Source organism: Zalophus californianus, chromosome 4 (genome assembly GCF_009762305.2).
Source record: "Zalophus californianus isolate mZalCal1 chromosome 4, mZalCal1.pri.v2, whole genome shotgun sequence".
Classification (NCBI taxonomy): Eukaryota; Metazoa; Chordata; class Mammalia; order Carnivora; family Otariidae; genus Zalophus; species Zalophus californianus.
Genome location: NC_045598.1, coordinates 130,386,212 through 130,394,638, shown reverse-complemented (window position 1 = coordinate 130,394,638; position 8,427 = coordinate 130,386,212).

Here is an 8,427-nt window from a genome sequence, read left to right as displayed (position 1 = left end):
GGCAGGGGACGCTTCCCCGCAGAACTGACCTCTAAACCAAAACCTGAAGGCTAGAGTTGGTCTGAGCCGAGGAAAGAGAAGGTGGAGAATATGAGAGAGGCCTTGAGTGGACAGAATGTGGCAAGGGAAGGAGAGAAGAAAAGGAAAGCCGTGGACTATGGGACTGATCGCCGTTGAGTGAGGGTAGAAGTGGCCAGAAGAGGGAGGGGCACAAGCTTTATCTATCCTTCATCTCAGAGCACTTCAGCCTTACTGCTTTTACTACATGAGTTGGACTCTTCCCCTGCCTTTATGGGAGAAAGAAAAGGAAGGGGATAGGAACAGAAATTTCATTCAGTCTCCTGCGTTAGCACACAGAGCCTGGAAACTTTCATTGTGTCAGTGGTTCTACAGGAGACTTAAATGTTAGATCTAAGTAGTGTTTAGTTGAGCCCCTTTTAATTCACAGATTACAAAACTTGGGTTAAATGCTTCGCCAAGGGTCACAGCCAAATAAGGCAGAGTCACGACCCCAACCGACTCTTGGATACAACACAGAATCATGGAAAGACCATGAGCTCCAGGGGCAACAAAACATTGGCTTTGCCTCCCTGCTCAGTCACTGCCTACCAGGGTGAGCTTAGGCAGCCCTGCTCAGTTTTCAAGGCTTATTCAGTGTCCTGTCCACACAGTTAGTACAATTTCCCAATGATGTCTTTTTTAAAAAAACCTTAGCACCTTAATTCCATGTCATCTTTTCAGAGATTGACTTAAAAGTTATCTTCTCATAAGTATTTACAAATGTCAACTTTTAGCAATAACTTGTAAAATTTGCTTTTGCGGAGAAACTATGGACTCTGAGAAACAAACTGAGGGTCCTGGGGGGGCGTGGGGTGATGGGTATTAAAGAGGGCACGTACTGCATGGAGCACTGGGTGTTATATGCAAACAATGAATCATGGAACACTACATCAAAGACTAATGATGTAATGTATGGTGATTAACATAATAAAATAAAAATAAATAAAAATAAAAAATATTTGAATGTGACATGGGTGTTTCCCAATTCGAATGAATATAAAGGAGGCCATTTACTTAACAGAATGTGGAGAGATGATACTACAGGTGTTTTGTGTTAAGACCTATGAGAAATTTCCTTCCAGACACTGGAACTTACCCACACCACATGCAGCTATGAAAGAGTCAAGTGGAATAGTCCTGCCCATCCCATTCAGGAGAGTTTTTTGACAATCCAAAGGGATAGAGTTGGTAAAAGCACTTCTTTCAGTGTCTCTCAGAATGTTTCCATTTCTCTCTATTCTGTGCAATTATACAAACTGACAGGATAACTTGTGGCAGAAGAAATGAAAGGGTTTGTAATTTAGGAAACCTTTGGCCCCACTGACTGAAAGCAGGTTGTTTGTAAAAAGGAAATCCTGACCTCAACTAACTGGCAAACTCTGTCAGAAGCAATAGAAGGAAGCAAAGGAAAAAGAACAGCGCCGGGGATTTTTTTGGCAGCAGAAGAAAAATGGATGCTCTGCCAGAGGAAAGCCCTTCGAAGAGAACTCTCCAGTGGGGGAACAAGACATGCCCAGAGTTACTGAGTGTGTGACTGCACAATTGCATGGTGGTTCTGTTCTGGTTTTGTGGGCTGGTTTGACTGGGGGAGTTTGCTGCATGAGGACAATGGCTAGGCTGACAACCCTGAAAATGGATTTCCCCCAGTCAGTTGAAGTTGGGGTCCCACTTCTGCTACAAGCACTCCATGGCCTGCCCCATCTTCTATCTTGGCTTGACATAAAGCTCCAAGGACCATGGACAATGGTGTGTGTACGAGGTGTACAAGGAGATAAACTACCTAATGTTTTCCATGTTAGTGCTGTCCATCGACTCACCCCCAGTAACTTCCTCCCTCTATGTGCTATTTGTGTGGCAGGACTCAGCAGTGACCTCTGGGTAACTCCATAAAAGAAAGGAGGTCTCTGCAAGCTCTAATTTTCTTATACCGGTAATTTTCAATTAGCTGCCCATTGAAATCACCTAGGTGCTTTGAAAAATACTCATGCTCGAGCCCCACTTCAGAGACTCTAATTTGTCTTGAATAGGGCTTGAGCGGTAACCAAGGTAAGAAGCCATTGTTTCATGACAACCAGGTTTATGTGAGAGTGACCTCCACTGTAATCACCTCCTGGCAGGTCCAGGCAATTTGGGAAGTGCATTTTCCAGCTCTCGGTTTTTCCTTTCCAGTCCATTCTGAGTCCCACTTGGCCATGCCTATATTTCTGAAATCCTTATGACTCCAATTCAACACCTGGAGAGTTCTTACTATGTCTGATTCCAGGGGTATCCCCAGAGGGCTGGCCATCTAGTGAGGACACAGAGATATATGATAAAAAGGCAGACTGTGATGAGGACCTCACTAGATTGTAGAACACCTGCATTCTGGGGGGAGGGGGCGGGCAAAGTTCGCAAAGAATTTTAATTTATGATGGAAGCCCAGAGGGTATGGCAATGGATGTTGGCTGAGGAGACAGGAGAAGTCACACTGAAGAGTTGATATTTTTGTTGGCCTAAATGAAAAAAAGAAAAATAAGATGCTGATAGGCTCCTAAACCCAGCCCTCCCCTGGATTAATAAGAGAAACATACAGTAACCACAGGCTGAAAGACAGTGGTGGGGGGGGAGACTACAATAATTCAAACAAGATGTAATGAGGGTCTGTCCTCTGGCAGCCCTGAAGAAAGAAATATGGAACCCATGTAGAAAATGTCCCAGACAGAGAGCTAATCATAAGTGGATGAGGTTGGCTTCCAAGATCCTTTGACTACACCCAGTTTGATACCCAACACCAGAAAGGGTCTGGTTGGGAAGGTGTTGGTTCATTCTAAATCTTCTAATTTAAAACTAGGAGGCTTTCCTCTTTGGAACCATCTTTACACAGATCTTCCTTGAGTTATGATGAGATTACACCCCAATAAACCCATCCTAAATTGAAATTATTGTAAATTGAAAATGCATTTAATACATGTATCCTTCTGAACATCATAGCTTAGCCTAACCTACCTTAAACATGCTCAGAACACATATTAGCCAACAGTTGGGCAAAATCATCTAACACAAAGCCTATTTTATAATGAAGTATTGAATATCTCATGTAATTTACTGAAGGGCATACTGAAAGTAAAACACAGAATTGTTGTCTGGATATGGAATGGTCATAAATATATCAATTGTTAACCCTCATGATTGCATGGCTGACTAAGAGCTGCAGTTCACTGCCATTGCCCAACATCAAGAGGGAGTATCACGCTGTATATCTCTCACCCAGGAAAAGGTCCAAATTCAAAATTTGAAGTACAGTTTCTACTGAATGTATATTGCTTTTGCACCATCATAAAGTTGAGAAATTATAATTTGAAACATTGTAAATCAAGGACTGTCTGTATATAGTTTGTGTGTGTGTGTGTGTGTGTGTGTGTGTGTGTGTGTGTGTGTGTGAGATAGAACTGTTGAGGGTAAGCAGAGCAACCTGGTTTCCCTGATGGATCCAGAATGTGCAATAATCAGGCTGAAGCCCTTTACATGTAATTGAGAAAATATCACTTTTCCATTTCAAATAGGAGAAAGGTGTCTGCCTGGCTCAAGGAGATGACAAAGAAGTTAAACCCTCCCTATGAAGTCCCTTATTATCCACTTTCTAAAAATACCATCTAGAGGTGGTGGTAGTGGTGGGGCACCCAGGCCCAACTTCAACAATACCTGCATGGCTTTTGTAGCATCTCCAGGAGGACATGCGGGGTCCCCACAAATGCTCCCTCCTCACACCTCCTATTAAGGGATGCTGCATCCTTTGAGATGAACCAAGCACCCAGGGGCTGCCCCAAGGTTCCTAATACAAAATTCCTTTGATTCTGTCCCTTGCACTTCCTCGCTTATAAGCACAGAGCCCGCCCACCTCAGAAAAACAGCAAAGTGTTCAAGAGGAGGAAAAGAAAAGAAAGAAAGAGAAGAAACACCGAGACAAAGAAGGTGGACAAAATAAGGGAGAAGGTTGGTTGTGTCAATATGGACAATGAAAAAGACTAAACCATTGAACAGATTCCCCCTGAACTTGCTCTAGCCCTGAAGTGCAGGAGGCCTGGCCAGAAGCCACCCGCTGTCACAGGGATCAAAGTCCCCATGAACTTAAGTCCAGACAACCCCCGGGAAGGAAGAGGAAGGAGGAGGGGATCTGAGCAGGAGGAGGCAATGCTCCCTCCGCTGGCTCTTCAGAAAGGGCCCCTTTCACTGCCTCCCCATGTTCCTGTCTGTACAAATCTCTCACTGAGAAATCACCACAGGCCCCATCACCTAGCCTACTTAGTGGTTCAAAAATACCAAAGGTTTTGCAGAATTTCCATTCTTCCCAAAGTAGTTAAAATGCAAGCAGGCGGGAGAAAGAGTTGATGGAGGAAGCACACGCCCTTATTGGAACAGTCTTGTTTTGAAAAACTTCTGCCCTCTGGGGTTGAAAGCATTTCTTGGCCCAGTGGAATCAAGAGGTGCCATGATAGCTCCAGAAATGCTTCCAGCCCTTGACCTTGGTATTTATTTGCAAAGCCTTACAGGAAATCAGTTCTATGTGTTCCATGAAAAACAAAGGAAAATGCAGGAATCAGGAAAAACAACAGACTGCTCCAAACAGCCTTACATGAACAGACTTTAAAGAAAATTAGATGCTCAAAAAATAGAACTTTTTTTTTCATTCGTTTGAATGTTGTTACATTCACATGTAATCTCTCAACATGTACAGAAGACCCACTATGTGTTCAGGCCTATGCTAGGTGCTGACAGGGTCTGTGCCCTGAGAAGTTCATGTTTCCCAGGGTGGAGTAAGAAGTGAGTAAGTAAGTAAGTAAGAAGTGCTGATGAGATAAAGTTGGTGAGTGGGTGATTTCAGCTTCACCACTGAGGAGCAGGATGAGCATAAGGCTTCAGACACAGAAGGAAGAGGGACATACTCTGGAAAGAATCCTAGCAGAATGTAACATTTAATTTGTACTGTGAAGAACAGGTAGGAGTTTTACAAATCAGAGAAAGAAGACAGCTAGGAAGAAAGCAAATAATGTCTAAAACAATTTCAGAAATTGAGCCTAAAAATTACAATAAAAATTAAGCATGATTTTGGAAGACCTGATAGTCACTTATAACCATTTATGGCATGCTTTCTACGTGTTGTGAGAAATTCAGAGAAGAACAAGGGAGGTGTGCCATGCATGTAAATGCCTGGGATTAAGTTCACCAAGAATTGCAAACTCAAATGACAACAGGGGACAGAAAGTAATATAAATGAGTAATGGATGCAGACCTAGTATAGGGATCCTTTGACAGTATCTCAGAAAAATATTTCTACACTGTAAGAAAAACATCAGAACAAGCAACAGGCATTCATCCTCAGAGGGGAGGAGGCAGGAGAAAGTGGTGGGGATTGTGTCAGGCAGAAAAGTGCATGGCCCTACAAAGAGGACAGCTGCTTCTCAACTCTGAACAGTTGTTGCCACCTAGGAATGCTGGCTCAGGGTGTCAGGTTTTCCAGTTTTCAAGAGAAGCCAGAAACCCTGATATTGGGAAAAGTTGGTTGTAGGAATTTTAAACTTTATAAATTATGGATCAAAATTAAAAATTGTGTAGGTGGATTAAAACAAGACTGTGGGCGCAGTTTAAAACATTCCAATAATGGGAAATATTTGTCTGGAATGTCTAGGAAGACTTCATGGAGGAACTGCTGGTCAAGCTGAGCCTTAGGGAAAGTTATTGGCAGAACTGACAACCTCACATGGGAGGCAGAAAGGCAAAAGGGCTCAAGTGACAGCATCACTCATACTTTTGAAAGTCATGTAATTCACAGGTCCCAAACTTGGCTATACCAAAATGAACTTGGGAATTTTTGTTATTGTTTAATGGATACAGAATTTCTGTTTGGGATGGTGAAAAGTGTCTAGAGATGGATAGTGGTGATGGTTGTACAATATTTTAAATGCACTTAATGCCACTAAATTATATACTTAAGAAACTTTAACATAGTAAAAAAGAAAACCTAAGTCATGTCTTCTTATTATAAACATTAGACACAGAGTATAGAAAAAGGTAATTTTAATAAGGACTTTTGTTCTCAACCTGTTGCCAAATGAATCTGCAGTGAACCAACCAATTCTTCCCTTCATTCCCCTCAAACTATTAGGAATTCATCCCACTGGGCTCCTACATCTCAACATTGGATATTTCACAGGCAACAAACCCAACCTGTTCCATTAGAATGATCCTGGGCTTCATACGCTTTGATTCCGATTCATTGATCATTTATAGCATTTGGGGGAAGAGAGATGACAGAAGGCAGCTAAGTTTCAGGTTCCCAGAAAATAAAGTCATGTGAGTGCCTTTATTGGTGTGTGTATGTTTGTGTGTTATGTGTGTATGCATGCATATGTTTAACCATATTGGCTTATTTTACTTAATTTTCTGCTTCTTGATTTTTAAAAATGTTAACTTAGATACCTTCCCACTTCAGTTCTTACAGATTTAATTCTTCATTTTCAACAGCTGTCTAGTGTTCCACTACACGTAAGAAGCATGCCTCTTCCATTGACAGAAACTGAGGGAGTTTGCTATATTTTTTCCTCTACAAACTATGCTATAATAAATATTCTTCTATATATATTTATAAATTTGTACAAATCCTATAAATTTCTAGATGTATATAGTTGCAAGGTCATTTAAATGCAATAAAATTTGACCAATTATTCTGCAAAAAGAAAGATTGCACCAATTTTTATATTTCCACCAAAAGTGTTGCGGACTCTAGAAGGCTTTTTAGACTCCAAGAACCCTACTCCCAGAAATCCTGATGCAGTAGTTCCGTGGTAGGGTCTGGAGGTAAATATTATTTAAAAACTCTATAGGTAACTCTAATATTTACCAACTTTTGAAACCATTGATCTAAATACTTTATGAACATCAAATTGTATATTAACTAATTGCAACTAAAATGTAAGAAACAAGAAACATTGTTGACAGAAATTGAAGAAGTCCTAAATAAATACTATGTTTATGAATCAGAACTCTGGATATTGCAAGGATATCAATTCTCAAATTGATTTGTGGATTAAATGTAATCACAATCAAAGAGCAAGAAGAGAAAGAGAACACAAGCCGATTTCTTAAAAAATAGAGCAGGAAGACATATTACCAGGTATCAAAACCAATCACAAAGATATAGCAATTAGACAGTATTGTATTGGCACTAGAATAGACCAAAAAAAAGAAAAACAGAAAAGCATAAAGAATAGAATATACACTGTCACTGGTGCCGAGGATGAGAGTACAGTACAGCAGAGAAAGAAGAGCCTTTTCGATAAATGGTGCTGATCAACTGTATTACCTTTTGGGAAAAGAATGAATCGTGACCCCTACTTCTCACCACACACAAAAATAAAATCCTGACAGATTGTAGGTCAGATGTAAAATAATAGAGATATTAGAAAAATACATATGAAAATATCTTTATGACCCTCAGGTAAACAGAGATTGTGTGAGAGGACACAAAAAGCATTAACCATTTTTAAAATGACAAATGGGACTATATTAAAATTAAGATATTCTGCTCATCAAAACATACCATTATGAGGGTAAAAGGGCAAGCCAGAGTGAGAAAGATATTTATAATATCTATATCTGGCAAAATACTCAGAGAATATATTTTTTTAAAACTCCTATAAATCAATATGGAAAAGATAATAAACCCCAAGATAACAAAATGTGCAAAACATCTGAACAGACACTGCATATGAAGAGAATATCCAACTGACTGATAAACATAGGAAAAGTTGCTCAACTTCATTGGCTGTCAGAGAAATGCAAATTAATAATGACTGAAATGAAAAAAATAAAGATAATACCAGTATATAGTGCTAGTGGAAGTATAAATTAGTACAGCCTTTTTGTAAAACCGTTTGACACTATCTAAAAAACTGAATCATGCTGCACTCCTCCGAATTACTGAGGAAGATAATCTTTATGCCATTTATTTAGTACTAACTGTTGCCTTGAAAAACAATGGTTGATTTTCACGTATATATTTCTTAACCCTCTACCCAGCATTTTAAAGTGTCCTGGAGCTTTATTTCTTATACCTCATTTCTTATACCACTAGAGTATCCAGTCCATCATATGGTAAATATGCAGAATGATATGTTAAAGGTGGCACTGATTTACATTGTTGATCAATAAGTCCATTTATATGTTACCAAAAAACTGATTCACTTTTCTTTAATATCTTCTACAAGTTAAACATGCTAGTGTCTTAGATCTCGATTTTAAAAATCTGCTATAATCCCATTTCTGGGAACTTAATCAAAAGAACATTATTGATTATTTCTTTATAATAAAAAACTGTGCTAGTCACTCAGG